This window comes from Choloepus didactylus, chromosome 2 (genome assembly GCF_015220235.1).
Source record: "Choloepus didactylus isolate mChoDid1 chromosome 2, mChoDid1.pri, whole genome shotgun sequence".
Lineage (NCBI taxonomy): Eukaryota > Metazoa > Chordata > Mammalia > Pilosa > Megalonychidae > Choloepus > Choloepus didactylus.
The window spans coordinates 203,365,289-203,383,423 of NC_051308.1; the positions used below are offsets into that span (position 1 = coordinate 203,365,289).

General features: G+C 38.2%; 1 protein-coding gene across 3 annotated transcripts in view; it reads left to right on the forward strand.

Annotated features, from left to right (window-relative positions):
- Positions 1-18,135, forward strand: part of EIF2B3 (eukaryotic translation initiation factor 2B subunit gamma) — a 222,993-nt gene that overhangs the window by 28,871 nt on the left and 175,987 nt on the right. The window lies entirely within an intron of this gene.

Genomic DNA, 18,135 nt, shown 5'->3' on the forward strand with positions numbered 1-18,135 from the left:
GGCTTATATCGCTCAACATGATGTCTTCAGAATTCATCCATAATGTAGCATGTGTCATAACTTCATTCTTTTTTATGGCTGAATAATATTCCATTGTATGTATATACCACATTTTGTTTATCCAGTCATCAGTTGATGGGCACATGGGTAGCATTTGGCTATTATGAATAATATTTCTAGGAACACTGGTGTCCTAAAAAATATAGTGCATCGCATATTTTGTTGTCCATGTACTCTTCCACTGCTCTTTGGTCACAGGTTTCAAATATTTTTAAGTAATAAATAAATCTTTATAGAAAAAGATATACTTCAAAATGTAGTTCAAAAGATTCCATTTATAAGAAGTTCATGAACAGTTAATGAAATTGAAAATTTCATGAAAATTAATACATGGTGATATAAATCAGAATGGTAATTGACTCTGCAGTTGGGGATTAACTAGAAAGAAGCACAAAAGAACTTTTGAAAAATTCCACAGACTGCCCCACCTCACCCTCCATGACAGTATTTGAACTTTTAGTCTGCGTTGATTAAGAAACTAAAAAGGACATATGGATATGAGTACCCTTTGACATAATTCCACAATCTCCCCAGTGGCCTATGGCCCATAAGCTAAAAAACACTGAACACTGTTGTCTGAAATAATTGTTTTACCACGACTCGCTTTTTTTTTTATCCATCATTTACAATAGGGTTTACTGTTTATGTTATACAGTCCTATATTGTTTTTTCTAAATAAATTTTTATTCTAGTAACAAATATACAACGTACAATTTCCCCTTTTAACCACATTCACATATATAATTCAGTGCTATTAATTACATTCAAAAGGTTGTGCTGCATCACCACCATATATTACCAAAACTTTACAGTCAACCCAAATAGAAACTTGGCACAATTCAAACATTAACTCCCCATCCCTACTCACAACACGGCCCCTGGTAACCTATACTCCAGATTCTGACTCTATGAATTTGCTTATACTAATTATTTCATATCAGTGAGATCATATAATATTTGTCCCTTTCTGTTCAGCTTATTTCACTCAACGTGATGTCTTCAAGATTCATCCATGTTGTTGCATGTATCAAACTTCATTCCTTTTTATGGCTGAATAATATTCCATTGTATGTATATATCACATTTTATTTATCAGTTCTTCAGTTGATAGATGCTTGGGTTGCTTCCATCTTTTGGCAATTGTGAATAATTGTGAATAATGCCTCTATAAACATCAGTGTGCAAATATCTGTGCGAGTTCCTGCTTTCAGTTCTTATGAGTATATCCCTAGAAGTAGGATTGCCAGGTGGTGTAGTTTCCTAGGCTGCGCAAGGCAAATACCATGAAATTTCAGCTTAAAATTGGGAATTTACTTGCCCATGGTTTTAAGGCTTGGAAATGTCCAAATCAAGGCATCATCAAGGCAATGCTTTTTTCTCAAAGACTGACTGCCGGGGATCTTTGGCCCTTCTGTCACATGGCAAGGCACGGGGTGGCGTCTGCTTGTCACTCTCTTTTCTTCTGGGTTTCGTTGATTTCAGCTTGTTGCTTCTGTGGCTTTATTTCTTTGTATGAATTTCATTCTCTTTTAAAGGACTCTAGTAATATGATTAAGACCCATTCAGACTGAGCTGGGACACACCTTAACAGAAGTAACCTCATCAAAAGATACTACTTAGAATGGATTTACAGTCACAGGAATAGATTAGATTTCAGAACATATTTTTCTAAAGTACATACAGATTCAAACTACTACAACTGTTCATATGGTAATTTTATACTTAACCTTCTGTGGAACTGCCAAACTGGCTTCCGCAGTGGTTGCACCATTTTATATTCCCACCAGCAATGAAGGAGTGTTCCTATTTATCCATATCCTCTCCAACACTTGTAACTTTTTAGCCATTCTGGTGGGTAATAAATGATATCTCATTGTGGTTTTGATTTGCATTACCTTAACAGGTAGTGATGTTGAGCATCTTTTCATGTGCTTTCTGGCCATTTGTATATCTTCTTTGAAGAGATGTCTGTTCAAGTCTTGCCCATTTTTTTAAACCATATATTTTTTACTGTGGAATATAACATATACACAGAGAAGTGATAACTTTCCAAGTGCAATTTACCAAGCAGCAAATTTCAAGGAATGTTATGAGTTACAGTTCCACAGTTTCAGTTATTTCCTTATTGTAAATATAACATATATGCAAAAAGGTAGTAACTTTCAAAGTACAATTAAACAAGTAGTTACATAGGAAATTTCCAAAAATGTTTGAGTTATACTACCATAGTTTCGTTATTTCCTTATTGTGAAATACAACATATATACAAAAAGGTGCCAATTTTCAAATTACAAAAAAACAAGTAGCTGTATAGCAAATTTCAAAGAATTCTATGAGTTACGGTTCCACCATTTCAGTTCTTTCATTCTAGCTATTCCAATACCCCAGCAATTAAGAAAAAGAAAATTATATAGAGATTCAGTATTCATAGTCCTTTGTTAAATTCCATCTTATCTATTGCTACCCCTTCCTCTAGTTTAATCACTTTCCTGATCTTCAGGGATGTCCAGGGAGTGACCACCCTAACTTGTTCATGTTGAAAAGGGGTGTCAACATTATGGGAAAAGGGGACACATCTGGTTGATGTTCTTGAAGAAGCTATTGCCTCTGGATTTTGGGACTTATCTGGCATATGAACTCTCTGGAGGATTTAAGTTTCTGAAGAATAAGCTTAGTGAATGAAACTTTTATAGCATCTCAGATAGAGATCCAGGTATTCTTTTCTTTTGCCCATTTTTAAATTGGATTCTTTGACTTTTTCTTGTTGAGTTGTAGGCTTTCTTTACATATTCTGGATATTAAATCCTTATTGGATATGCAGCTTCCAAATATTTTCTCCCATTTAGGAGATTTTATTTTCACTTCTTTGATAAAACCCTTTTAAACACCGAAGATTTAAATTTTGATGAGGTCCCATTTATCTGTTTTTTCTTTCATTGCTTGTGCTTTGGGTATAAAGTCTAAGAAGCCATTGCCTAAAACAGGATCCTGAAGATGCTTCCCTACATTTTCTTCTAGGAGTTTTATAGTCCCGATTCTTATGTTTAGGTTTTTGATCCATTTTGAGTTAATTTTTGTATAAGATATAAAATAAAGGTCCTCTTTCATTCTTTTGCAAATGGTTATCGAGTTCTCCCAGCACCGTTTGTTGAAGACATTATTCTTTCCCAATTGAGGGGACATGGAAGCATTGTCAAAAATCAGTTGGCCATAGAGCTAGTCCCCTGGAGCAACTAATAAACAACAGGAACAACTAGTGAATAATCTGGAACAACTGCTGGGAGACAACTGTGACTGTCCACACATCATACACCAACCTGGATTGGGTGGAATGGCTGAGATCGCAGCATAAAATCTGTAAATAAAAACTGTGGAATCATGCCAGGAGACCCTCCCTCCACAGCAGGCTGAGCTGCAAGACCTCACTGTGGGAGAAAACAGTATTCCAGGAGCAAGCGAATATAGCTCACCCTAGCTCCAACTGGGGTTTTAATTAACAAATGTGGACTGCTGAATACAAACTACAAACATAGACAAACCCCGACCAAGCAGGAAAGCACCCTGAGGTCACTCCCAGTTGAGAGGAGGTGGGGCTGATGGAAAAAAAAATTAATTAAAAAAAAGAAGGAAAAATACAAAGACTTTTAAAGACGACTGACCTTAGAGAGCCAGAAAAACCCTGTGCCCGGGGAGAGGGAGCCCAGAACACTGGGTGCTCTCTCTGACCGATGGGCAAGACTGGGTGGCTGTGGACTGGCTCCAAAAGGGGGCTTTCTTTCCCTTTTTCTCTCTGAACCTGGGTGACTCAGTGGAGAAAGCCTTATCCATTTTCAGTTCGCAGTGCTCTGACCAAGACAGGGTAGAGTTAACAGAGTCAGAGAGACAAAGGATTAACTCAAATGCAGAAGATAACTCCCTAGGGGGTGTATCTTCCCTAAGAGGAAGGAGGTGGGGCCCCGCTCTAGTGCTGGCCCTCCCTTCAGAACTCAGATCTCAGGGCCTGGGAGAAAACAGCCAAAACAGAAACAACCTAAGTGGAGAATTAAAGGGGCCACACATCCTTACACCAGTCAGGAGTGACAGGCTGACAGGCGCCACCTGCTGGGCAGGTTAGGAAAAGCACAGCATCTAGAGACCTCACAGGAAAGTCTGTCAATCTTCTAAGACACACCCTCAGGGAAACTGGACACTGAATATAGCTCCATTCTGAGACCTGAACCCGTTCTGGTCTGGGAAAATCTGATTGCGGTAACCCAGGAAACCAGATGCCTAGACAACAGAAAACTACAAATTACACTAGGAAAAATGAAGATATGGCCCAGTCAAAGGAACAAACTTAGACCTCAATTAAGATACAGTTGAGATACTGTTTCACTTTAATGAAACAATCAATTAATGTTTTCAAAGAAATATGCTAAATCAAATCAAAAACCAAATCAATGAGTTCAGGGAAAACATGGCAAAAGAGATGAAGGATATAAAGAAAACACTGGGCGAATATAAGGCAGAAATCAAAAGTTTTAAAAAACAACTGGTAGAATCTATGGAAATGAAAGGCACAACACAAGAGATGAAAAACACAATGGAGACATACAACAGCAGATCTCAAGAGGCAGAAGAAAACTCTTAGGAATTGGAGAACAAGACACCTGAAACCCCACACAGAAAGGAACAGATAGGGAAAAGAATGGAAAAATATGAGCACCATCTCAAGGAATTGAATGACAACATGAGGCACATGAATGTACATGTCATGGGTGCTCCAGCAGCAGAAGAGAAGGGAAAAGGGGCAGAAGCAATAATAGAGGAAATAGTCAATGAAAATTTCCCATCTCTTATGAAAGACAAATTACAGATCCAAGAAGTACAGCATACCCCAAACAGAATAGATCTGAATAAACCTATACCAAGACACTTAATAACCATATTATCAAATGTCAGAGACAAAGAGAATCCTGAAAGCAGCAAGAGAAAAGCAGTCCATCACATACATAGGAAGCTTGATAAGACTATATGTGGATTTCTCAGTAGAAACCATGGAGGCAAGAAGGAAGTGGTGTGATATATTTAAGATACTGAAAGAGAAAAACCACCAACCAAGAATCCTATATCTGGCAAAACTGTCCTTCACATATGAGGGAGAGCTTAAAATATTCTCGGACAAACAGACAATGAGAGAGTTTGTGAACAAGATACCTGCTCTACAGGAAATACTAAAGGGAGCACTACAGACAGATAGGAAAAGACAGGAGTGAGAGGTTTAAAACACAGTTTTGGGTGATGGTAGCACAGCAATGTAAGTACACTGAACAAAGATGACTGTGAGTATGGTTGAAAGAGGAAGGTTAGGAGCATGTGGGATACCAGAAGGAAAGAGGAAAGATAAAGACTGGCACTGTATAACTTAGTGAAACCTAGAGTGCTCAGCAGTTGTGATAAAATGTACAAATATGTTTTTTCATGAAGTAGAACAAATGAATGTCAACCTTGCAAGGTGTTAAAAATGGGGTGGTATTGGGGAAAAAAATATAGTCAATGCAAACTAAAGACCATAGTTAACAGAAACATTGTATTATGCTTCCTTTAATTTAACAAAGGCAATATACCAAAGCTAAATGCCTATAAGAGGGGGACATAAGATAGGGGTATGGGACTCTTGGCTTGGTGCTGTTGTCTGACTCTTATTCTACTTTAGTTTAATTCTGTCTTTCCTTTTGTTGCATTTTAGCTGCTACTTTTTTTCTTTTTCTTTTGTCTAACTTCTTTGACTCTTCCTCCTCCTTTGTGGAAGAAATGAAGATGTCCTTATATAGCTAGTGGTGATGGTGGTGAATGCATTAATGCGTAATTATACAGGGAACCATCGATTGATCACTGTTTAGTTTGCTAATGCTGCTGGAATGCAAAACACCAGAAATAGATCAGCTTTTATAAAGGGGGTTTATTTGGTTACAAAGTTACAGTCTTAAGGCCATAAAGTGTCCAAGGTAAGTCATCAGCAATCGGGTACCTTCACTGGAGGATGGCCAATGGTGTCTGGAAAACCTCTGTCAGCTGGGAAGACACATGGCTGGTGTCTACTCCAGAGTTCTGGTTTCAAAATGGCTTTCTCCCAGGATGTTCCTCCCTAGGCTGCAGTTTCTTAAAAATGTCACTCTTAGTTGCTCTTGAGGCATTTTTCCTCTCTTAGCTTCTCTGGAGCAAAAGTCTGCTTTCAATGGTCGTCTTCAAACTGTCTCTCATCTGTAGCTCCTCTCTTTCCAGCTCCTGTGCATTTTTCAAAGTGTCTCTCTTGGCTATAGCAAGCTCACACCTTCTTTCTGAGCTTATATACTGCTCCAGTTAATTAATCAAGGCCCATGCTGAGTGGGCTGGGCCACACCTTCATGGAAATTATCCAGTGAAAGATCTCGCCCACAGTTGAGTGATCACATCTCCATGGAAACATCCAATCAAAAGTTTCCAACCCAATCAACACCAATACGTTTCCTGCCCACACAAGACTGCATCAAAGGTAATGGCGTTTTGGGGGACATAATACATCCAAACCAGCACAGACATGAAATATAAGTTACCAGGACTTAGAACGAGGCTAAAGAATGGGGAGCATTTGCTTATTGTGAGCAGAGTGTTTAACCAGGTTGAACTTAAGTGTTTAGAAATTGACAGAGGTGATGGTAGCATGTTATTGTGAGAATAACTAACAGTGCTGAATGGTGTGTGAATGTGGTGGAAAGGGGAAGCTTAGAGTCACATGGGTCACCAGAAGGAAAGTTGGAGGTTAAAATATGGGAATGTATAAAACAGTGAATCTTGTGGTGGACAGTGTTCGTGATTAACTGTAAAAATATTAGAAATCTATTTCATAACTAGAACAAATGTATGACACTATAACTAGAAGTTAATAATAGAGGGATATATAGGGAAAAATATACCTGTTGCAAACTGTGTACCACAGTTAGTAGTATTTTAACATTCTTTCATCAACAGAAACAAATGTACTATACCAATACTGTGAGTCAATAATGAAGGGGGAGTGGTTAGTGGTATGGGAGGATTTGAGTTTTCTTTTTTTAACTTTATTTCTTTTCTGAAGTAATGAAAATGTCCTAAAAATTTGAAAACAAAATTAATTGTGGTGATGGATGCACAGCTGTATGATGGTACCATGGGCAATTGATTGTGCACTTTGGATCTTTGGATGATTGTATGATATGTGAACAATCTCAATGAAATTAAATTTAAAACATATGTGTCAAGATAGAAATGAGAAGGTACTCAATATGGTATAGTACAAAAAAGAAAATAAATTTAAAGTAGGCTTTAATGGGAGTAAGGGACAAAAACGGTGTAAGACATGCAAAGGCTAAATAGTAAAATGGCAGGAGAAAGTCCTACAGTATCAATAGTGACTTTAAATGTAAATGGATTAAACTCTCCAGTCAAAAGGCAGACATTGGCAGAATGGAGAAAGAACCATGACCCAACTATATTCTGTTTGCAAGAGACTTAACTTAAAGTCAAAGATAAGAGTAGTTTGAGGTTAAAGAATGGAAAAAAATATACCATGCAAGTTGTAACCAAAAGAGAGCTTGGTGACTGTACTGACATTGGATAAAATAGACTTTTAGTCAAAAACAGTTATGATGTATAAAGATGGTCATTATGTGCTGATAAAGGGAACAACTCGACATGAAGATCTAACAATCATAAATATATATGCACCTAACAGCAGAGCAAATACTGACAGATTTGAAGGGAGAAAATGATGGTTCTACATTAATAGTAGGATACTTCAACGCACCACTCTCAATAATGGATAGAACATTCAGTCAGATCAATAAAGAAGTTCAGGAGTTGAATGATATACTAAACTAACTGGACTTAACAGACATATATAGAACATTGCACCCAACCCAAACAGAATACACATTCTTCTCAAGTGCACATGGATCATTTTCCAGGACACACCATATGTTGGGTTATAAAACAAGTTTCAGTTAATTAAAAAATACAAAGTATATTCCCTGACCACAATGAAATCATATAAACTGTGTCCCCTGACCACAATGGAATGAAGCTAGAAATCAGTAAGAAGGAGAAATGGAAAATTTACAAATATATGGATATTAAACAACATTTCCTTAAACAACCAATTTTTAAAGAGAAAACCAGAAACAAAATTGGGAAATAACTTGAGGCGAATAAAAATGAAAATACAATGTACCCAAACTATGGGATGCAATGAAGACAGTTCTAAGAGGGAAATGTATAGCCCAAAAAGCTTACATTAAAAAAGAAGACTTAAAATCAGAGACCTAACCGCAAAATCAGAAGAACTAGGAAAAAGAAGAGCAAACTTAACCCAACGCAAATACAAGGAAGGAAATAACAAAGATTAGAGCATAGATAAATGAAACAAAAAAAAAAAAATAGAATCATCAAAACCGAAAGTTGGTTCTTTGAAAAGATCAATAAAATGAACAAACCATTAGCTACACTGATGAAGAAAAAAAAAAGAGAAAGAGGATACAAATAACGAAAATCAGAAAGGAAAAGGGGGACATTACTACTGACCAAGCTGAAAGAACAAGGACTATTCTATAAGAGGATACTGTGAACAACTGTATATCAATAAATTAGGTAACCTAGATGTAATAGACAAATTCTTAGAAACACGCAAACTACCTACATTGACTCAAGAAGAAATAGAAGATTTCATCAAATAATTACTAGTAAAGAGATTGTATCAGTAATCAAAAACCTCCCAACAAAGAAAAGCCAGGTGAATTCTACCAAACATTCCAAGAGAAATTAATACCAATCATGCTCAAACTGTTCCAAAAGAATTGAAGAGCAGAGAATACTACCTAACTCAGTCTATAAAGTTATGTCACTCTAATACCAAAGCCAGATAAAGATACTACAGGAAAAGAAAATTACAGACCAGTTTCTCTTATGAATGTAGATGGAAAAGTCCTCAACAAAATACTAGCAAACTAAATCCAACATAAAAAAAATCAATTAATGTAATATACCACATTAATAGAACAAAGGGGAAAAAACCATATGATCATCTCAGTTGACTCAGAAAAGCCATTTGACAAATTCCAACATCATTTCTTGATAAAAATACTTAGAAAAGTAGGAATGGAAAGGAACTTCCTCAACATGAAAAAGGGATATATGAAAAACCGACACATAACATCATACTCAATGGTGAAAGACTGAAAGGTTTCCCTCTAAGATCTAGAATAAGACAAGGATGCCCTCTGCCGCCAGTAATATGAAACATTGCACAGGAGGTTCTAGTCAGAACAATTAGGCAAGAAAAAGAAATAAAAGGCATTAAAATTGTAAAGAAGGAAAACTTTCACTTTTTGCAGATGACATGATCCGATATATAAAAAGTCCAGAAAAAGCTACAACAAAGCTAGTAGAGTGAATAAACAAATTCAGCAAAGTGGCAGGCTACAAGATCAACACGCAAAAATCAGTAGTGTTTCTGTATACTAGTAATGTGCAATCTGAGGAGGAAATCAAGAAAAAATTCCATGTACAATAGCAACTAAAATAATCAAATATCTAGGAATAATTTTAATCAAGGATGTAAAGGACTTATACACAGAAAACTACAACACATTTTTGAAAGAAGTCAAAGAAGACCTAAATAAATGGCAGGACTTCAGGGTTCATGGGTTGGAAGACTAATTTTCATTAAGATGTCAATTCTACCCAAAGTGATTCACAGAGTCAATGCAATCCCAATCAAAACTGCATCAGCCTACTATGAAGAAATGGGAAAGCCAATTATCAAATTTATTTGGAAGGGCAAGAGGCCCTGAATAGCCAAAAAACATCTTGAAAAAGAACACAGTTGGAGGGTTCACACTTCCTGTATTTAAAGCATATTGCAAAGCTACAGTGTAGTATGGTACTGGAACAAGGACAGATATATTGACCAATGGAATCGAATTATGAGTTCGGAAAGAGGCCCTTACAATTATGGCCAATAGATTTTTTTAAATTCAGTTTTATTGAGATTGTTCACATACCATACACTCATCCAAAGTGCAGTTGTTTTTTTAAACTCGATTTCTACCTTATGTTCACCCAGTATTTTCTTTATATCCTTCATTTCTTTTACCATATCTTCCCTGAACTCATTGATTTGGTTTTTGATTTGACTTAGCATATTTCTTTGAAAACATTAATTGATTGTTTCATTAAAGTGAAACAGTATCTCAACTGTATCTTAATTGAGGTCTAAGTTTGTTCCTTTGACTGGGCCATATCTTCATTTTTCCTAGTGTAATTTGTAGTTTTCTGTTGTCTAGGCATCTGGTTTCCTGGGTTACCGCAATCAGATTTTCCCAGACCAGAACGGGTTCAGGTCTCAGAATGGAGCTATATTCAGTGTCCAGTTTCCCTGAGGGTGTGTCTTAGAAGATTGACAGACTTTACTGTGAGGTCTCTAGCTGTTGTGCTTTCCTTAACCTGCCCAGCAAATGGCACCTTTCAGCCTGTCGCTCCTGACTGGTGTAAGGATGTGTGGCCCCTTTAATTCTCCACTTAGGTTGTTTCTGTTTTGGCTGTTTTCCCCCCAGCTCTGGGGTTTGAGTTCTGAAGGGAAGGCTGGCCGTAGAGTGGGGCCCCACCTCCTTCCTCTTAGGGAAGGTACACCCCATATGGAGTTATCTTATGAATTTGAATTGTTCTTTGTCTCTCTGACTCTGTTATCTCCACTCCTATCTGGGTCAGAGCGCTGCAAGCTGAAAATCCTCAGGATGAGAGAGAGAAAAAGAGAAAGAAAGCCCCCTTGCAGAGCCAGTCCACAGCCCCCAGTTTCACCCGTCAGCCAGAGATAGTACTTGGTCCTCTGGGCTCCCTTTCCCAGGACACAGGAGATTTCTGGCTCTTTAGGGTCTGTCATCACTTAAGAGCCTCTGTCTGCTTGTTATTTTTTTTCTTTTTTTTTAATGCAATTTTATTGAGATGCATTCACATAACATACAATCCTTCGAAGTGTACAATCAGTTGTTCATAGTTGTGCCATTGATCACCACAGTCAATCTTTGAACATTTTCATTATTCCAAAAATTAAAATAAAAATTAGAATAAAAAACATTCAAAGCATTCAGTTTCCCTCCTATCTCCATTGTTCATTTACTTTTTTTTCACATTTGTTGATTGTTTTTTTAACTTTGTCAAAAAATTAAAGAACAAACAATAAAAAAGATTTCAGACAAAACCAAAACAACGGAATAAGAAAAAACAAATAACCCAAAATAACTACATTTCTTCCAACCTGTTCCTACCCTACCCCAAAAAAATAAACAGACTATAACCCAACAAAGGAATAAGAAAAACAAATAACCTAAAATAACTACATTTCTGTGAATGCTTGTTGTTTTTGTAGCTTGTATTCAGCAGTCCACATTTCTTAATTAAAACCCCAGTTGGAGCTGGGCTGAGCTATATTTGCTAGCTCTGGGACTGCTGGTCTCTCCTACAGTGAGATTTTGCAGCTCAGCCTGCCATCGGGGGAGGGGGCCCCTGGCACAGTTACACAGTTTCTACTTACAGATTTTATGCTGTGATCTCAGCTACTCTACCGAATCCAGGCTGGTGCATGACGTGTGGACAGTCACAGTTGTTCCCCAGAAGTTATTCCAGATCATTTACTAGTTGTTCCAGGTTGCTTATTAAAGTTGCTCCAGAGGACTAACTAAACCCCAGTTCTCTCTATGCCACCATGTTGCATTTAGTGCTATAAATTTGCCCCTCAGTACCGCTTTTGCTGCATCCCATAGGTTTTGGTATGTTGTATTTTCATTTTCATTCGTCTCTATATATTTAGTGATTTCCCTTGCTATTTCTTCTTTAACCCACTGATTGTTTAGGAGCATGTTGTTTAACCTCCAGGTATTTGTAAATTTTCTAAGTCTCTGAAGGTTATTGACTTCTAATTGTATTCCATTGTGGTCAGAGAATGTGCTTTGAATAATTTCAATTTTTTAAAAATTTATTCAGGCTTGTTTTATGTCCCAGCATATGATCTATTCTGGAGAAAGTTCCATGAGCACTAGAGAGGAATATGTATCCTGCTGATTCGGGATGTAATGTTCTATATATATCTGTTAAATCCAATTCATATATCAGATTGTTCAGGTTTTCTGTTTCCTTTTTCATCTTCTGTCTGGTTGATCTATCTATAGGAGAGAGTGATGTGTTGAAGTCTCCCACAATTATTGTGGAAACATCAATTGCTTCCTTTAGTTTTGCCAGTGTTTCTGTCATGTATTTTGTGGCACCTTTACTGGATGCATAAACATTTATGAGTGCTATTTCTTCTTGTTGAATTGCCCCTTTTATTAGTGTGTAGTGGCCTACGTTGTCTCTCATAGCATCCTTGCATTTAAAGTCTATATTATCTGAGATTAATATCACTACTCCTGCTTTCTTTTGGCTGTAGCTTCCATGAAATATTTTTTTCCATCCTTTCGCTTTCAATTTCTTTGTGTCCCTGTGTCTAAGATGAGTCTCTTGTATGCAACATATTGATGGTTCATTTTTTTTGATCCATTCTGTCAATCTATATCTTTTAATTGGGGAGTTTAATCCATTTACATTCAATGTTATTATGGTGAAGGCATTTCTTGAATCAGCCATCTTATCCTTTTGTTTATGTTTGTCATGTGTATTTTTTCCCTCTCTCTCTTAATGTCCTTTAGTACTGAACCCTTCTCTGTATCTCTCTCTCCTTTCTTTGTTTCTCTGTCTGTAGGGCTCCCTTTAGTATCTCCAGTAGGGCAGGTCTCTTGTTAGCAAATTCTCTCAGCATTTGTTTGTCTGTGAAAATTTTAAGCTCTCCCTCAAATTTGAAGGAGAGCTTTGCTGGATAAAGAATTCTTGGTTGGAAATTTTTCTCCCTCAGAATTTTAAATATGTCATGCCACTGTCTTCTCGCCTCCATGGTGGCTGCTGAATAGTCACTACTTAGTCTTATGGTGTTTCCTTTGTATGTGGTGAATTGCTTTTCTCTTGCTGCTTTCAGAACTTGCTCCTTCTCTTCCGTATCTGACATTGTGAGTAGAATATGTCTTGGAGTGGGTTTATTTGGATTTATTCTATTTGGAGGTCGCTGGGCATTTATGATTTGTGTATTTATGGTGTTTAGAAAATTTGGGAAGTTTTCCCCAACAATTTCTTTGAATACTCTTCCTAGACCTTTACCCTTCTCTTCCCCTTCTGGAACATCAATGAGTCTTATATTTGGATGTTTTATATATTATCTATCATACCCCTGAGGTCCGTTTTGATTTTTTCAATTTTTTTCCTCATTCTTTCTTTTGTTCTTTCATTTTCCATTCTGTCATCCTCCAGATCACTGATTTGCTGTTCAGCTTCCTCTAGTCTTGTACTATGAGTATCCAGAATCTTTTTAATTTGGTCAGCAGTTTCTTTTATTTCCATAAGATCGTCTTTTTTTTTTATTTAGTCTTGCAATTTCTTCTTTATGCTCTTCTAGGGTCTTCTTCATGTCCTTTATATCCTGTGCCATAGTCTCATTGTTCATCATTAGTTCTTTGATTAATTGCTGAGTACTGTGTCTCCTCTGATCTTTTGATTTGGGTGTTTCCATATCATCTGGTTTTTTCATATGCTTTAAAATTTTCTGTTCTATTTTTTGGCCTCTTGGCATTTGCTTAACTTGATAGTGTTCTTTTAGGATTTGTAGACCAATTCAAACCCTTATCTCTAATTTGTCAGATCTACAGCTTCGTGGAATACACTTTCTCTAATCAGCAGGTGGTGTCTGTGAGCCACCTCTTCCCCACAAGCCAGTTCTCCCCCACTTTGTCTTTGTGGTGAGTGGAGGTGTGAGTCTTGTGGGGTCCAATTGGTGCACCAAGCTCACACGTGTAGTTGGTGTTGCCCACCCTGTATATGGGGCTTGTGTCTGAGCAGTTGGGTGGTGGGGGAGGCAGCTGTAATAATCAAATCTCCCTGGTGTTCTTGGAGGTTTAAAGCTGTTGCAATAGTCTAATTCTTCAGTTCAGTCTTGCCACAGTTTGTCTCTGCCACTGACCCGTAAGTCCTTGGTATTGGCGTATGGTCCCTGGGACTTCGAGTGGGTTCCTCTTCCAAGCCATGCACTCCTAGGTCCTCTGTTGAGAGATGACTGTGCTATGTCACAGGTGAGCACCGTTTCCCCAGGGTGGTTCTGGGCTGCAGGGCTGTGTAGAGGTGTTCCCAGTCTGCTGAAAGGATGGCTGAATGAGGCGTGTTAGTTTCCTCCTTTTCACACAGCTCCATCTTCCCAACTCTGGGGCAATTAGCTGAGGATATGAGAAAGGCTAATATCCATGCCCCATTTTGTGGTGGGTGCCTGTGTTGTTGGAAACACTTCCTGTCACACTGGGTTGTTTGGGGCAGCTCTGGACTGTGGAGCTGGCGCCGGGCAGGAGCGTTCCCTGCCCACTGGGAAGATGGCTGTAAGGGGACACCCCCCTTTTCTTGGGAAGTTGTGGTGTTTAGTGAATTTTCTCAGCCACTGGTCTTATTGCCTTGCGTCTCAGAGCTCTCTTAGCTCTGCTCCTGTCTGGGCCCAAATTGCAAGTCTTTGCGGCTTTCTGTAATTGGCTTCTTAGAGTAATTGTTTTAGAAAAAGATTTTAAAAAGTAGGGAAGGGCCCTCCTTGCAGATCTAATGGGCTATTGAAATACTAAGCAACAAGGCAATTAGGGCCATTAAGGAACGATCAAGGGAGCAGAGAAACCGGCTCTTCAGACAAAGAAACTCGCCTTTTGGATTTGCATATGAGCCTGACTTTGCCTGAGCCCTGCCCTTCCCTGTTCTATGTTCACCAGAACTCCAAAAAGTCTCTGCTTTTATTTTTGGGTTTTCCTTGCTGTTTTTGCTATCCCTATCTCCTCTCCGCTGGGCTGATTGCTCCTGGATTCTCTGGTGTCTGGTCTCAGTCTGTCTATGTCTGGAGTTTGGATCAGTAGAATGAGTTTTTGATAAGAGCCGCAACTGCAGTTCTCCCTCATCGTTCCCAGCACTGATGGCCCCTCCTCCCACAGGACTGAGCCTGGCAGGGAGGGACATGGGTCCCCTGGCCACGAAAACTTACAGCTTTTGCTGATCTCAGCTGTTCCACACTTTCATGAGTGTTGTATGAAGTATGCCCGCAGTCAGATTGCTCTGCGGTGTCCAGTCCACGCAGTTCCTGGCTTTCTACCTACTGCCCTGGAGGAGTAACGAAAACCTACACCTCACCACTCTGTCATCTTGCCCCGCCTCCCTGCAGAATTCTCTTTCGTATCTCTTATAGGGCCAGCCTAGTGGTGGTGAACTCCCTCAGATTTTGTTTATCTGGGAAACTGTTAATCTCTCCCTCATTTTTGAAAAGCAGTTTTGCCAGACATAGAATTCTTGGTTGTTGATTTTTTGCTTTCTGCACTTTAACTATGTCTTCCCACTGCCTTGTTGCCTCCTTGGTTACCAATGAGAATCAGCACTTAATCTTTTCAAGGTTTGCAAATACATGACACATTGTTTCTCTGTTGCAGCTTTCATAATTCTCTCTTTACTTTTGGCATTTGACATTTTGATTATAACATGGTGCCATGTGGATCTATTTGTATTTTTCCTGTTTGGAATTCATTGAGTGCGTTAGATGTATATATTCATGTGTTTTGTTAAATATGGCAAGTTTTCAGCCATAATTTCTTTGAATATTCTCTCTGTCCCTTTCTCTCTTTCTTCTCCTTCTGGGACTTCCACAATGTATAAATTGGTAGGCTTGATGGTATTCCACAGTTTCCTCAGGCTCTCTTCACTTTTCTTTGTTGTTTCTTCTCTCTGCTCTCAGACCAAATGATTTCAATTGTCTTCTCTTCAAGTTCACTGATTATTTCTTCTGCCAGCTCCCATCTGTTATCCCTGTAAGGAATTTTTAATTTCTATTACTGTGATCTTCTGCTCTGTTGGGTTTCTTTTCATAATTTCCATCTCTTTTGACATTCTCTTTATATTTATGTATTGTTCACTGATTTCTTTTAGTTCTTTGACCATGTTTTCCTTTAGCTCTTTGAGCATATTTGGGATTTTTTTTTAAAAGTCTTTTTCTGGCATGACCTAGGTCTGGTCCTCATTGATGGTTTCTGATACTTTAGTCATTTTCTTTGACTGTGCCGTCACTTCCTGTTTCCTTGTTATGTGTTGTAATCTCTTGTTGAAACCAGACACTTTGGTATTTTAACGTGTTATTGCTGGAATTTAGACTCTGAGACATCTGTTCTTTAAACTTGTATCAAGCTAGTATATGACAGAGCTTTGTTTGAATGCCAGGAGCTGATGCAAAGAAGGGAAAAAAGAAAATACCTTTCTCTGTCTTTGCAGATTGATCTGTGCAAGCTAGTCTCTTGAATGCCTGAGATAATCAGCCATTGGTGTCATTCTGGTGCTTAAGAAACAAAACAAGATTATTCCCTAAGATAAGTGTCTTGAGAATAGTTAGTGAGATGTATTTAGGAGTCTTCAGCAGGCAAAATGTATTATAGAATTCTGTGACCTATGTTTAAAGTACTTATATTGTAGGTCTCATTGCTCCTCTTAATTTAGTAGTTGTAGAGCTGATAACTTTGTGTTTAATCTAGATAGCAATCTTTTTTGGCCTCAGGCAAGCCTCAGTTTTACAACCAAGAAAATAGGGATAATGATACCAACACACTAGTTGTTAGAGGTTTTGTTATTTAAGTCCTTTGGTATACAAAAGGGACTATTGTTATATGTCTTATGAAACAGGGATAATGATACCAACACACTAGTTGTTAAGAGTTTTAGTTATTTAAGTCCTTTGATATACCAAAAGGACTATTATATGTCTTATGAAACAGCTAACATGCTACAACAAAGAATAAACCATGTCAATGAAACCCTGGAGGCAGCTTACTAGAAAAAGTAAACATTTGTGCTATTTTTAGATGTTCAAAAAGCTAAATGCACATTATTTTCGGTTGAGTGTTTGATGTCTCTAACAAATTACAAATCTGTTAGTCTCTCCTGGAACCTTTCATTTTGCCCAAAGGTTTGTTTTTTGGCAGATTTCTATCCTCCTGAAAAGAATAAGTATTTTGGTCCAGGGAAGATCTGAGAATTTGGTTCTAACTTTCATGAAGACATTTTTAAGTGACAACTTTCCTTCTTACGACTGCTTTGGTGGGCTGTGGTACTTCGGAGGACCTCAGTGTATCTCTGATGATGACTTCTTTGAGTCTGCTTGTGGAATAGTAAAAAGCCCAGGAATTATGACAGAAACAAGTTAGATTAAGGAAGTTTGGAGCCTTTTCCTGTTCCCACCCCCAGCCTTCCCCTTTCTGCCCCAGAAAGCTCAACTGAGCTTTTGTCCTGAGTGTTCTAACCTAGTATATGGATCCACAAGCTTGAAGTGTTTTCAGATTACCCTCTCACAGACTGCTACTGTTGGAACTCTGATCTGTGGGATGGTACTTTGGTAGGCCTATACTTCATTTGGTAGCCAGAAAAGTTGCAAGTTCTGTGTTTGAACCTGATCACTTTGAATCATTTTCCTCTTTCTGTAGGGACTCTTTTGTGGAATGAAAGGGCTGTAGAATGTGAGGGTAAGGCGGTAGCTAGTGTTTTAATTTGCTAATGCTAACGAAATTCAATATACCAGAAATGGGTTGGCTTTTACAATGGGGGTTTATTAACTTACAAGTTCTGAGGCTGTGAAAATGTCCAATCAAGGCCTCAAAAGTTGATGCTTTCTCCCTAAAGAACAGTTACCAGCAATCCTCAAGGCACATGGTGATGTCTGCTGGTCTCTTCCTTCTCTCCTGGGTTTTATTGCTTCCTGCTTCTGGCTTCAGTGTCTTCCTTTCTGTTTCTGTGGTTTCTCTCTGCTTCATGTGTCCTACTCTCTCAGCTTCTCTCCTTTCTCTGTATGTGCTTCTCTGAGTTTCATCTCTTATGATTCCAGTAAGAGGAAAAAGATCTACCTTAAGAAATAACCTAATCAAATAACCACCCATAATAGGTCTGCAC